Here is a 12,500-nt window from a genome sequence, read left to right as displayed (position 1 = left end):
GTTTTCCCGGTGGTGCCGCACCCGGGCTCGCCCCGGCTGACGCAGTTTTCGCGCCGCCCCGGCTGACGCGGTTTCGTGCCGCCCCGGCAGACGCGGTTTTCGCGCCGCCCCGGCTGACGCGGTTTCGTGCCGCCCCGGCAGACGCAGTTCGGACTTAGCACTTTTCGGCTGTGCCTGGCTGGCGGCCCACTCACTCGATCGCCATGTCTGTTTGCCACAGTTTTCCCGGTGGTGCCGCACCCGGGCTCGCCCCGGCAGACGCGTTTTTTTTTTTTCTTTCGCCCCGGCTGACGCAGTTTTCGCGCCGCCCCGGCTGACGCGGTTTCGTGCCGCCCCGGCAGACGCGGTTTTTTGCGCCGCCCCGGCTGACGCGGTTTTTGCCGCCCCGGCTGACGCAGTTCGGACTTAGCACTTTTCGGCTGTGCCTGGCTGGCGGCCCACTCACTCGATCGCCATGTCTGTTTGCCACAGTTTTCCCGGTGGTGCCGCACCCGGGCTCGCCCCGGCTGACGCAGTTTTCGCGCCGCCCCGGCTGACGCGGTTTCGTGCCGCCCCGGCAGACGCGGTTTTCGCGCCGCCCCGGCTGACGCGGTTTCGTGCCGCCCCGGCAGACGCAGTTCGGACTTAGCACTTTTCGGCTGTGCCTGGCTGGCGGCCCACTCACTCGATCGCCATGTCTGTTTGCCACAGTTTTCCCGGTGGTGCCGCACCCGGGCTCGCCCCGGCTGACGCAGTTTTCGCGCCGCCCCGGCTGACGCGGTTTCGTGCCGCCCCGGCAGACGCGGTTTTCGCGCCGCCCCGGCTGACGCGGTTTCGTGCCGCCCCGGCAGACGCAGTTCGGACTTAGCACTTTTCGGCTGTGCCTGGCTGGCGGACCACTCACTCGATCGCCATGTCTGTTTGCCACAGTTTTCCCGGTGGTGCCGCACCCGGGCTCGCCCCGGCAGACGCGTTTTTTTTTTTCTTTCGCCCCGGCTGACGCAGTTTTCGCGCCGCCCCGGCTGACGCGGTTTCGTGCCGCCCCGGCAGACGCGGTTTTTTTGCGCCGCCCCGGCTGACGCGGTTTTTGCCGCCCCGGCTGACGCAGTTCGGACTTGGCACTTTTTGGCTGAGCCTGGCTGGTGGCCCACTCACTCGATCGCCATGTCTGTTAGCCACAGTTTTCCCGGTGGTGCCGCACCCGGGCTCGCCCCGGCTGACGCAGTTTTCGCGCCGCCCCGGCAGACGCGGTTTTCGCGCCGCCCCGGCTGACGCGGTTTTTGCCGCCCCGGCTGACGCAGTTCGGACTTGGCACTTTTTGGGCTGAGCCTGGCTGGCGGCCCACTCACTCGATCGCCATGTCTGTTTGCCACAGTCTTCCCGGTGGTGCCGCACCCGGGCTCGCCCCGGCAGACGCAGTTTTCGCGCCGCCCCGGCTGACGCGGTTTCGTGCCGCCCCGGCAGACGCGGTTTTCGCGCCGCCCCGGCTGACGCGGTTTCGTGCCGCCCCGGCAGACGCAGTTCGGACTTAGCACTTTTCGGCTGTGCCTGGCTGGCGGCCCACTCACTCGATCGCCATGTCTGTTTGCCACAGTTTTCCCGGTGGTGCCGCACCCGGGCTCGCCCCGGCAGACGCGTTTTTTTTTTCTTTCGCCCCGGCTGACGCAGTTTTCGCGCCGCCCCGGCTGACGCGGTTTCGTGCCGCCCCGGCAGACGCGGTTTTTTGCGCCGCCCCGGCTGACGCGGTTTTTGCCGCCCCGGCTGACGCAGTTCGGACTTAGCACTTTTCGGCTGTGCCTGGCTGGCGGCCCACTCACTCGATCGCCATGTCTGTTTGCCACAGTTTTCCCGGTGGTGCCGCACCCGGGCTCGCCCCGGCTGACGCAGTTTTCGCGCCGCCCCGGCTGACGCGGTTTCGTGCCGCCCCGGCAGACGCGGTTTTCGCGCCGCCCCGGCTGACGCGGTTTCGTGCCGCCCTGGCAGACGCAGTTCGGACTTAGCACTTTTCGGCTGTGCCTGGCTGGCGGCCCACTCACTCGATCGCCATGTCTGTTTGCCACAGTTTTCCCGGTGGTGCCGCACCCGGGCTCGCCCCGGCTGACGCAGTTTTCGCGCCGCCCCGGCTGACGCGGTTTCGTGCCGCCCCGGCAGACGCGGTTTTCGCGCCGCCCCGGCTGACGCGGTTTCGTGCCGCCCCGGCAGACGCAGTTCGGACTTAGCACTTTTCGGCTGTGCCTGGCTGGCGGCCCACTCACTCGATCGCCATGTCTGTTTGCCACAGTTTTCCCGGTGGTGCCGCACCCGGGCTCGCCCCGGCAGACGCGTTTTTTTTTTCTTTCGCCCCGGCTGACGCAGTTTTCGCGCCGCCCCGGCTGGCGCGGTTTCGTGCCGCCCCGGCAGACGCGGTTTTTTTGCGCCGCCCCGGCTGACGCGGTTTTTGCCGCCCCGGCTGACGCAGTTCGGACTTGGCACTTTTTGGCTGAGCCTGGCTGGTGGCCCACTCACTCGATCGCCATGTCTGTTAGCCACAGTTTTCCCGGTGGTGCCGCACCCGGGCTCGCCCCGGCTGACGCAGTTTTCGCGCCGCCCCGGCAGACGCGGTTTTCGCGCCGCCCCGGCTGACGCGGTTTTTGCCGCCCCGGCTGACGCAGTTCGGACTTGGCACTTTTTGGGCTGAGCCTGGTTGGCGGCCCACTCACTCGATCGCCATGTCTGTTTGCCACAGTCTTCCCGGTGGTGCCGCACCCGGGCTCGCCCCGGCAGACGCGTTTTTTTTTTCTTTCGCCCCGGCAGACGTGGTTCCCCCCCCCCCCCTTTTCGCTCGCCCCGGCTGACGAGGTTTTCGCGCCGCCCCGGCTGACGCAGTTTTCGCGCCGCCCCGGCTGACGCGGTTTCGTGCCGCCCCGGCTGACGCGGTTTTCGCGCCGCCCCGGCTGACGCGGTTTTTGCGTCGCCCCGGCTGACACGGTTCGGACTTTGCACTTTTCGGCTGTGCCTGGCTGGCGGCCCACTCACTCGATCGCCATGTCTGTTTGCCACAGTTTTCCCGGTGGTGCCGCACCCGGGCTCGCCCCGGCTGACGCAGTTTTCGCGCCGCCCCGGCTGACGCGGTTTCGTGCCGCCCCGGCAGACGCGGTTTTCGCGCCGCCCCGGCTGACGCGGTTTCGTGCCGCCCCGGCAGACGCAGTTCGGACTTAGCACTTTTCGGCTGTGCCTGGCTGGCGGCCCACTCACTCGATCGCCATGTCTGTTTGCCACAGTTTTCCCGGTGGTGCCGCACCCGGGCTCGCCCCGGCTGACGCAGTTTTCGCGCCGCCCCGGCTGACGCGGTTTCGTGCCGCCCCGGCAGACGCGGTTTTCGCGCCGCCCCGGCTGACGCGGTTTCGTGCCGCCCCGGCAGACGCAGTTCGGACTTAGCACTTTTCGGCTGTGCCTGGCTGGCGGCCCACTCACTCGATCGCCATGTCTGTTTGCCACAGTTTTCCCGGTGGTGCCGCACCCGGGCTCGCCCCGGCTGACGCAGTTTTCGCGCCGCCCCGGCTGACGCGGTTTCGTGCCGCCCCGGCAGACGCGGTTTTCGCGCCGCCCCGGCTGACGCGGTTTCGTGCCGCCCCGGCAGACGCAGTTCGGACTTAGCACTTTTCGGCTGTGCCTGGCTGGCGGCCCACTCACTCGATCGCCATGTCTGTTTGCCACAGTTTTCCCGGTGGTGCCGCACCCGGGCTCGCCCCGGCAGACGCGTTTTTTTTTTCTTTCGCCCCGGCTGACGCAGTTTTCGCGCCGCCCCGGCTGACGCGGTTTCGTGCCGCCCCGGCAGACGCGGTTTTTTTGCGCCGCCCCGGCTGACGCGGTTTTTGCCGCCCCGGCTGACGCAGTTCGGACTTGGCACTTTTTGGCTGAGCCTGGCTGGTGGCCCACTCACTCGATCGCCATGTCTGTTAGCCACAGTTTTCCCGGTGGTGCCGCACCCGGGCTCGCCCCGGCTGACGCAGTTTTCGCGCCGCCCCGGCAGACGCGGTTTTCGCGCCGCCCCGGCTGACGCGGTTTTTGCCGCCCCGGCTGACGCAGTTCGGACTTGGCACTTTTTGGGCTGAGCCTGGCTGGCGGCCCACTCACTCGATCGCCATGTCTGTTTGCCACAGTCTTCCCGGTGGTGCCGCACCCGGGCTCGCCCCGGCAGACGCGTTTTTTTTTTCTTTCGCCCCGGCAGACGTGGTTCCCCCCCCCCCCCCTTTTCGCTCGCCCCGGCTGACGAGGTTTTCGCGCCGCCCCGGCTGACGCAGTTTTCGCGCCGCCCCGGCTGACGCGGTTTCGTGCCGCCCCGGCTGACGCGGTTTTCGCGCCGCCCCGGCTGACGTGGTTTTTGCGTCGCCCCGGCTGACACGGTTCGGACTTTGCACTTTTCGGCTGTGCCTGGCTGGCGGCCCACTCACTCGATCGCCATGTCTGTTTGCCACAGTTTTCCCGGTGGTGCCGCACCCGGGCTTGCCCCGGCAGACGCGTTTTTTTTTTTCTTTTCGCCCCGGCTGACGCAGTTTTCGCCCCGCCCCGGCTGACGCGGTTTCGTGCCGCCCCGGCAGACGCGGTTTTTTGCGCCGCCCCGGCTGACGCGGTTTTTGCCGCCCCGGCTGACGCAGTTCGGACTTTGCACTTTTTGGCTGAGCCTGGCTGGCGGCCCACTCACTCGATCGCCATGTCTGTTTGCCACAGTTTTCCCGGTGGTGCCGCACCCGGGCTCGCCCCGGCAGACGCGTTTTTTTTTTCCTTCGCCCCGGCAGACGTGGTTCCCCCCCCCCCTCCGTCTTTCTTTTTGTTTTTTTTTTCGCCGCGGCTGAAGTGGATTTTTCGGTGCCTCGACGCCCCGGTAGTCGCGGTTTTTCCGTTTCCGCACGGCCCCGGCTGACGCTGCTCGGTCACAGTCGCCTTTTGTGAGGATTGCAGACTTCTTGAGCGCGGGTGTTTTTTTTTTGTTGTTGTTGTTGTTTTATTACGCATTCGCTCCAGCAGACGCTGTTTAGACTTTTTGTTTCCTCTTTTATCCTGCGACGAGGTGACGAGGTTTATTCGGTGCCCCGCCGCCCCGGCTGAAGTGATTTTTCCTGTCCCGTGCCGCCCCGGCTGACGCGGTTGGGACTTCGCGTTTGTTCGGCCGCCACGGGTTTTGGCGCACTCGCTCGGTTGCTTGTTGTTGCCACTTGTTGCGAACCCAGGTTTCTTGAGCGAGCGCGGGCGTTTTTTCTTCCTTTCTTTCTTTGTTCTATGTGTTAGCGAATCGGCCTTTAATATCACACGAGGACTCACAACCAACAATTTTCAGTTTGAAGTGTAAAAAATCTGCAGGTGTTGACGTAACTGACTTGCCCCGTACCCTTGAGTACATCCATGAAGTTCTCGTAGTACTACTAAATCGCATTATTCCAAGTGGAGAAATTCCCATAAACTTGCAAACCTCTACACGAAAATCGGTGCGCGTGATAAAGTTGAAAATTATCGTCCGATATCAAATGTGCCTTCTATAACACAAATTCTAGGAAAAAAAAAAAAAAACACTTGTTCGCCGTTTTCTGCGCCGTGACTGGCAGCACTCCGGCGAAGCGAAACGGGGTCGATTCGAGCACGATATCGGCGTCTTTCGACGTGCTCGCCGGCGACCGTCGCACGAGTACGTCGCACGAGCGCGTCTGCCGGGGCGCCGTTTGCGAAGCCGACGCAAAAGTGGGAACCGCCGCTCGGATGATCGCCGCTTTCGGCAGAGTGAGTGTTGGCACTCCGGGGAAGCGAAACAGCGTGAATGCGCCCACGAAATCGGCGTATTTTGAAGTGCCCGCCGGCGACCGTCGCACGAGTACGGTAAACCGCGTCAGCCGGGGCGTAGTTCGGGACGCCGACGAAAAAGTGGGAAGCGCAACTCGGATCTTCGCCGTTTTTGCAGGAGTGAGTGGCGGCCCTCCTGCGAGACCAAGAAGCATCGATTCGTGCACGAATTCGGCGCCTTTCGACGTGATCGCCGGCGACCGTCGCTCGAGTAGGGCAAACCGCGTCTGCCGGGGCGGACTTCGGGACGCCGATGCGAAAGTGGGAAACGCTGCTCGGATGTTCGCCGTTTTTGGCCGAGTGAGTGCTGGCACTCGGGCGAAGCCAAACGGGGCCGATTACGGCACGATATCGGCGTCTTTCGACGTGCCCGGCGGCGACCGTCGCACGAGTACGGTAAACCGCGTCAGCCCGGGCGGAGTTCGGGACGCCGATGCGAAAGTGGAGAACGCCGCTCGGATCTTCGCCGTTTTTGGAGGAGTGAGTGGCGGCACTCCGGAGAAGCCAAGGAGCGCCAATTAGCGCACGATATCGGCGTCTTTCGACGCGCTCGCCGGCGACCGTCGAACGAGTAGGGCAAACCGCGTCTGCCGGGGCGGGGTTTACGACGCCGACGCAAAAGTGGGAACCGCCGCTCGGATGTTGGCCGTTTTTGGCAGAGTGAGTGCTGGCACACCGGCGACGCGAAAGAGCGCGAAAGCGCCCACGAAAGTGGCGTATTTGGACGTGCTTGACGGCGACCGCTGCAGGAGTACGAAAAACCACGTCAGCCGGGGCGAGCGACCCACGGCGGTCTGGGTGCTTATCGCTGCTATTATAGGGGCACCCCGGCAGACGCAGAAAAAAAAAATTTTTTTTCGACCTTCTTTTTTGCTGGTCGAGCTCGGGTAACCCAGGTCGCAATGGGAGCCGCGCACGAAAGCGGCGTCGCGAGACGCGTTCGCGGTCGCTAGTCGCACGAGCTCGGCAACCGCGTCAGCCGGCGCGGAGTTCGGGATGCCGACGGCTAAGTGGGTACCGCTGCTCGGATGTTCGCCGTTTTTGGCCGAGTGAGTGCTGGCACTCCGGCGAAGCGAAACGGGGCCGATTCGGGCACGATATCGGCGTATTTCGACGTGCTCGCCGGCGACCGTCGCACGAGTACGGCAAAGTGCGTCTGCCGGGGCGGGGTTTGCGACGCGTACGCAATAGTGAGAACCGTCGCTCGGATGTTCGTCGTCTTTCGCCGAGCCAGTGCTGGCACTCCGGCGAAGCCGAACGGAGCCGATTCGGGCACGATATCGGCGTCTTTCCACGTGCTCGCCGGCGACCGTCGCACGAGTACGGTAAACCGCGTCAGCCGGGGCGGAGTTCGGGACGCCGATGCGAAAGTGGGAAGCGCCGCTCGGATCTTCGCCGTTTTTGGAGGAGTCAGTGGCGGCACTCCGGTGAAGCCAAGGTGCGCCAATTCGCGCACGATATCGGCGTCTTTCGACGTGCCCGCCGGCCACCGTCGCACGAGTACGGCAAACCTCGTCTGCCGGGGCGGGGTTTGCGACGCCGACGCAAAAGTGGGAACCGCCGCTCGGATGTTCGCCGTTTTTGGCAGAGTGAGTGCTGGCACTCCGGCGAAGCGAAAGAGCGTGAATGCGCCCACGAAAGTAGCGTATTTGGACGTGCTTGACGGCGACCGCCGCAGGAGTACGAAAAACCACGTCAGCCGGGGCGAGCGACCCACGGCGGTCTGGGTGCTTATCGCTGCTATTATAGGGGCACCCCGGCAGACGCAGAAAGAAAAAAAAAAAAAAATGGGGACATGGCGTGCGTCACCGTGCGGCTTCGCAGCGTTGCCGAAGTCGCCGAGCCCTTCGACTGAGCCGAACGGCGGACAGGGAACGTTGGTCGGCCGTTCTAACCTGTCGGTGCCACGCCGAGACGTCGTTAAGGAAAACCGCGTCGTGGGCCTCTACGACGCCGTCGAGTCGTTGTACGTTTGGTGTCCAGCGTGTCGGCGGCGAGTAGCGGACACGTCGTTCACGACTTCGGTCTTTCGCAGTCGACGCGAACTTGCGGAGAGTCGTGGTGCCTCACGTTTTCGGCAGAAACCGCGGCGGAATTTTCCCGTGCGTGCGCGCACGACCTCGGTGCTGTGCCGTCAGCGTAGTGTTGCACAAACTCGTGGCCTACCCAAGGTGCGGTACGTTTGCGGCCGTATCCTCGGTGGGAATTTCGTGAGTAGGGTCGCAAATTCTACGACCTCGGCGGGTTTGAGAGCGACGTAGACTTGTGGCACGCTCAACGTGCCACACGTTTCGGGGCACACCCGCGGTGAAATTTTCTCGAGTACGCTCGTATTAGTGCCCAAGGAGGTCTGGGTACTTATCGCTGCTATTATGTGGGGGTTCTCGTGAGCGGCGTACGCGAAAGCGACCGGGTGTCTGATATGCGGCGGGCTTCGGCCTCGTCAAGCGTGTCCTCGGGTCTGCTCCAGGGGAATCCACGGCAGTCGTCTGCAGCCTCATCCGCTTGATGCGTTAGGGGCTGGTTGTCGGACGGTGCCGTTTTACCACGATATCGAGGTGTGTTCCGTGTCGTCCTCGGGCGATTCAGATGCGAAAGCGCCGAAGACGCGGGCGTGACCCGTCGTCTGGCGGCTTTGCAGTCTCGGCTCCGTTGCTAGTTCCGGCCGGTCCACCGACAGTGCAGCGGGCTTGGGCAACCCGCACGGCGCGACCGAGTCGATGCAACGAAAAAGAGCGAGCATGAACGTGCTTCTTGCCGCACGGCTCCCACTCGTCTTTCGGGAAGGTTGTGCCGTAGCGAGCTCGAACGCCGTCATCTCGGAGTGCAAAATAAGCGTGTTGGGGCGCCTGAAGGTGGCCTCCGCCGCACACAGACTGCGTCCGGCCCGCCGAAGGCGAGGACGGACGCGCAGTCGAACGATTACCTGGTTGATCCTGCCAGTAATCATATGCTTGTCTCAAAGATTAAGCCATGCATGTCTAAGTACATGCCGAAATAAGGCGAAACCGCGAATGGCTCATTAAATCAGTTATGGTTCCTTAGATCGTTTCTTCCTACTTGGATAACTGTGGCAATTCTAGAGCTAATACATGCAGTGAGCCTGGAGCCCTTTGGGTAACGGGTGCTTTTATTAGACCAAGATCGATCGGGTTTCGGCCCGTATTGTGTGGTGACTCTGGATAACTTTGTGCTGATCGCATGGCCACGAGCCGGCGACGTTTCTTTCAAGTGTCTGCCTTATCAACTTTCGATGGTAGGTTACTTGCTTACCATGGTTGTTACGGGTAACGGAGAATCAGGGTTCGATTCCGGAGAGGGAGCCTGAGAAACGGCTACCACATCCAAGGAAGGCAGCAGGCGCGCAAATTACCCACTCCCGGCACGGGGAGGTAGTGACGAAAAATAACAATACGGGACTCTTTTGAGGCCCCGTAATTGAAATGAGTACACTCTAAATCCTTTAACGAGGATCAATTGGAGGGCAAGTCTGGTGCCAGCAGCCGCGGTAATTCCAGCTCCAATAGCGTATACTAAAGCTGCTGCGGTTAAAAAGCTCGAAGTTGGATCTCAGTTCCAGACGAGTAGTGCATCTACCCGATGCGACGGCTCGGACTGAACATCATGCCGGTTCTTTCTTGGTGCACTTCATTGTGTGCCTCGAGATGGCCGGTGCTTTTACTTTGAAAAAATTAGAGTGCTCAACGCAGGCGAGTCGCCTGAATAAACTTGCATGGAATAATAGAACAAGACCTCGTTTCTGTTCTGTTGGTTTTTGGAATACGAGGTAATGATTAAGAGGGACGGACGGGGGCATTCGTATTGCGGCGCTAGAGGTGAAATTCTTGGACCGTCGCAAGACGAACTACTGCGAAAGCATTTGCCAAGAATGTTTTCATTGATCAAGAACGAAAGTCAGAGGTTCGAAGGCGATCAGATACCGCCCTAGTTCTGACCATAAACGATGCCAACCAGCGATCCGCCTGAGTTACTCAAATGACTCGGCGGGCAGCTTCCGGGAAACCAAAGTATTTGGGTTCCGGGGGAAGTATGGTTGCAAAGCTGAAACTTAAAGGAATTGACGGAAGGGCACCACCAGGAGTGGAGCCTGCGGCTTAATTTGACTCAACACGGGAAAACTTACCCGGCCCGGACACTGGGAGGATTGACAGATTGAGAGCTCTTTCTTGATTCGGTGGATGGTGGTGCATGGCCGTTCTTAGTTGGTGGAGCGATTTGTCTGGTTAATTCCGATAACGAACGAGACTCTAGCCTATTAAATAGGTGCGGGGTTCCCAGCACCTTACAACCTTCTTAGAGGGACAAGCGGCTCCTAGCCGCACGAAACAGAGCAATAACAGGTCTGTGATGCCCTTAGATGTCCGGGGCCGCACGCGCGCTACACTGAAGGAAGCAGCGTGTCTTTATCCCTGTCTGAAAAGACTGGGTAACCCGTGGAACTTCTTTCGTGATTGGGATAGGGGCTTGCAATTGTTCCCCTTGAACGAGGAATTCCCAGTAAGCGCGAGTCATAAGCTCGCGTTGATTACGTCCCTGCCCTTTGTACACACCGCCCGTCGCTACTACCGATTGAATGATTTAGTGAGGTCTTCGGACCGATGTCCGGCGCGGCCTTTCGGTTGCGCCGGTCTGTTGGAAAGATGACCAAACTTGATCATTTAGAGGAAGTAAAAGTCGTAACAAGGTTTCCGTAGGTGAACCTGCGGAAGGATCATTAACGGATTGTGAAGGGTGAGCGCCTCAGCTGCGTCTGCGCCCGACACTTTCTGCCGCTGACCCCGTTTGGACGCGGGGTCGGCTTTTCCCCACGGGGCTGCCTGAATGTGGAGCGGCACCCCGTGACAAATTGTTGCGCCCAGCGGACGCCAACACCGCGACCTTGGACGGTCGGCCAGGTGGCGGACGCGGGTACAAACGGCGCAACGCACTCATAGGTCGGCTTTCGACCCGCCACTGCACCGTGGCTCGAAGCGCTCGAAATGCGCGACCCGACCGCTGCGGGACCGCCTAGTACTGTAAACAGGAGCGGCGGAGCGCGAACGGCGAGTCGTGGTTACGTCGGTAGAAGGCGAGGCTGCGCGTTCCCGAAACGCCAGCCGAGTGCCCTCCCGACCGTTCGAGCGTGCAAGAACGAGACCCGACAATCGCGCGGCGACTGCCAAGTACGAGAGGAACGGCACAAGCGTCGGCGGTCGGTCAAGGAACTGGCGATGTGACGGGTCCGCTGTGCACCAGTGCATACCGTCCCGCCGTCCGCGGCAAGCGCCTCCGCGTCCTCGGGTGACGGAGGCTGCCGGTCGGTTCTTGCAGGCGAGGGATCTCGCTGGCACCGGTTCGCGTTGACGCGCGGCCGGTCATGGCACGGCGATGCGACGGCCGAGGTGCGCAGTACTCGATGGAGGAACCGCACGCTCCGATGACCGTCCCGCCCTCCGCGGCGTATGCGTACCGACCGTAATGGTTGCAGCAGCGCCGGCCGGCTTTTGAATTCGCCACACGAAACACGGTGCGAGATCGCGGTTAGGGGAGCGTCGACGTTGCCAGGCGTTTTGCTTGCTGCCGAGGGAAAGGCGGCACGGCCACGTCGCGCTCGTCGCGATTAGCGGGTCTGCGCGCTTTGGGAAGGTGCCGCAACGACTTGCCGAAAGAGGAAGCACGGAAGAACGAGGGACTTGGACGTCCCGACAATTGAACGCACTTGCGGCCAGGCCCTTGCTGGCTTCGTTCTTCCGCCTCGAGTAGGCTCGTACGCGGCTCCGGCGCCGAAAGTGGTCCTTGGCACCGACTTCGGTGGACGTGGGAAGTGCCGCGCAAGTACGGCGCGCCTGGCTCCACCTGTTGGCTAAAGTAGGCAGCCGGATCGGCATTTTGGTGTGCGGTGGCAAACCGTGGATGCGAAAAAAGCTTGTGCGATTTCGTGGAACAAAAAGCGGGGGTCCCCCTTTTTATGCGGAGGAGACCGACCCGCCTGCCGTGGTGAACCGCGACGCCACGGTAAAAACGGGAGAGGCTTGTCGATGGGACCGTGCATCCCGCGCTCCACGGAGGCCGGGAGGCGGCCGCCCGAGGAAATGTGTAGCCGTCGAGGCCCGCATCTGCGTGCACTCTTATCCAAATGGGTGTACCGCAGGCATTTTCTGGTTAGGCGGGCCAATGAGAGCGAGCACACAACGATACCTACGGGTCCGGCTTGGAGAACCGGCTTCGACGCCTCCCGAGTATTTATAGAGGGGTGGACCACGAAAGCACTCGCAAGTAGCGAAAGCGAAACGCCGTCCGAAACACACCGTTTGCTCGATTTGCGGCAGCCGAAAAAGGCGCGGCAGAGTTTTGGAGTCCAAGCGTGCGCTGAAAAGCGCCCTTCTTGGCCACTGTTTGGCCGAGTGCCAGAAACGTTTGGTTTTGACTGTACGGAATTGAACAAACACTTTTTCACGACTCTAAGCGGTGGATCACTCGGTTCTCGGGTCGATGAAGAACGCAGCCAGCTGCGAGACTTGGTGTGAATTGCAGGACACACTGAGCACTGATTCTTTGAACGCACATTGCGGCCTTGGGTCTTCCCTTGGCTTCGTCTGTCTGAGGGTCGGATCACATATCAAGAGAGCCTTCGGCGCACAAGGGAACGTGAGCCGTCGACTCGTTTTGACCGCGTCGGCAACACGGACAGCACGCTGAACACCTCA

The 12,500-nt window shown here is 62.0% G+C and overlaps 2 non-coding genes across 2 annotated transcripts; both read left to right on the top strand.

Annotated features, from left to right (window-relative positions):
* The first annotated feature begins 8,716 nt into the window (after positions 1-8,716).
* On the top strand, positions 8,717-10,531 carry LOC142792836 (small subunit ribosomal RNA). Its single transcript, XR_012891247.1, has one exon. It is a non-coding gene; the product is annotated as a small subunit ribosomal RNA (ribosomal RNA).
* A 1,719-nt stretch (positions 10,532-12,250) lies between these two features.
* Positions 12,251-12,403, top strand: LOC142792817 (5.8S ribosomal RNA). Its single transcript, XR_012891229.1, has one exon. It is a non-coding gene; the product is annotated as a 5.8S ribosomal RNA (ribosomal RNA).
* The last annotated feature ends 97 nt before the right edge of the window (positions 12,404-12,500 follow it).

This window comes from Rhipicephalus microplus, unplaced genomic scaffold (genome assembly GCF_043290135.1).
Source record: "Rhipicephalus microplus isolate Deutch F79 unplaced genomic scaffold, USDA_Rmic scaffold_246, whole genome shotgun sequence".
NCBI classification, from domain to species: domain Eukaryota; kingdom Metazoa; phylum Arthropoda; class Arachnida; order Ixodida; family Ixodidae; genus Rhipicephalus; species Rhipicephalus microplus.
This window is presented reverse-complemented; position numbering and strand designations above follow the sequence as displayed.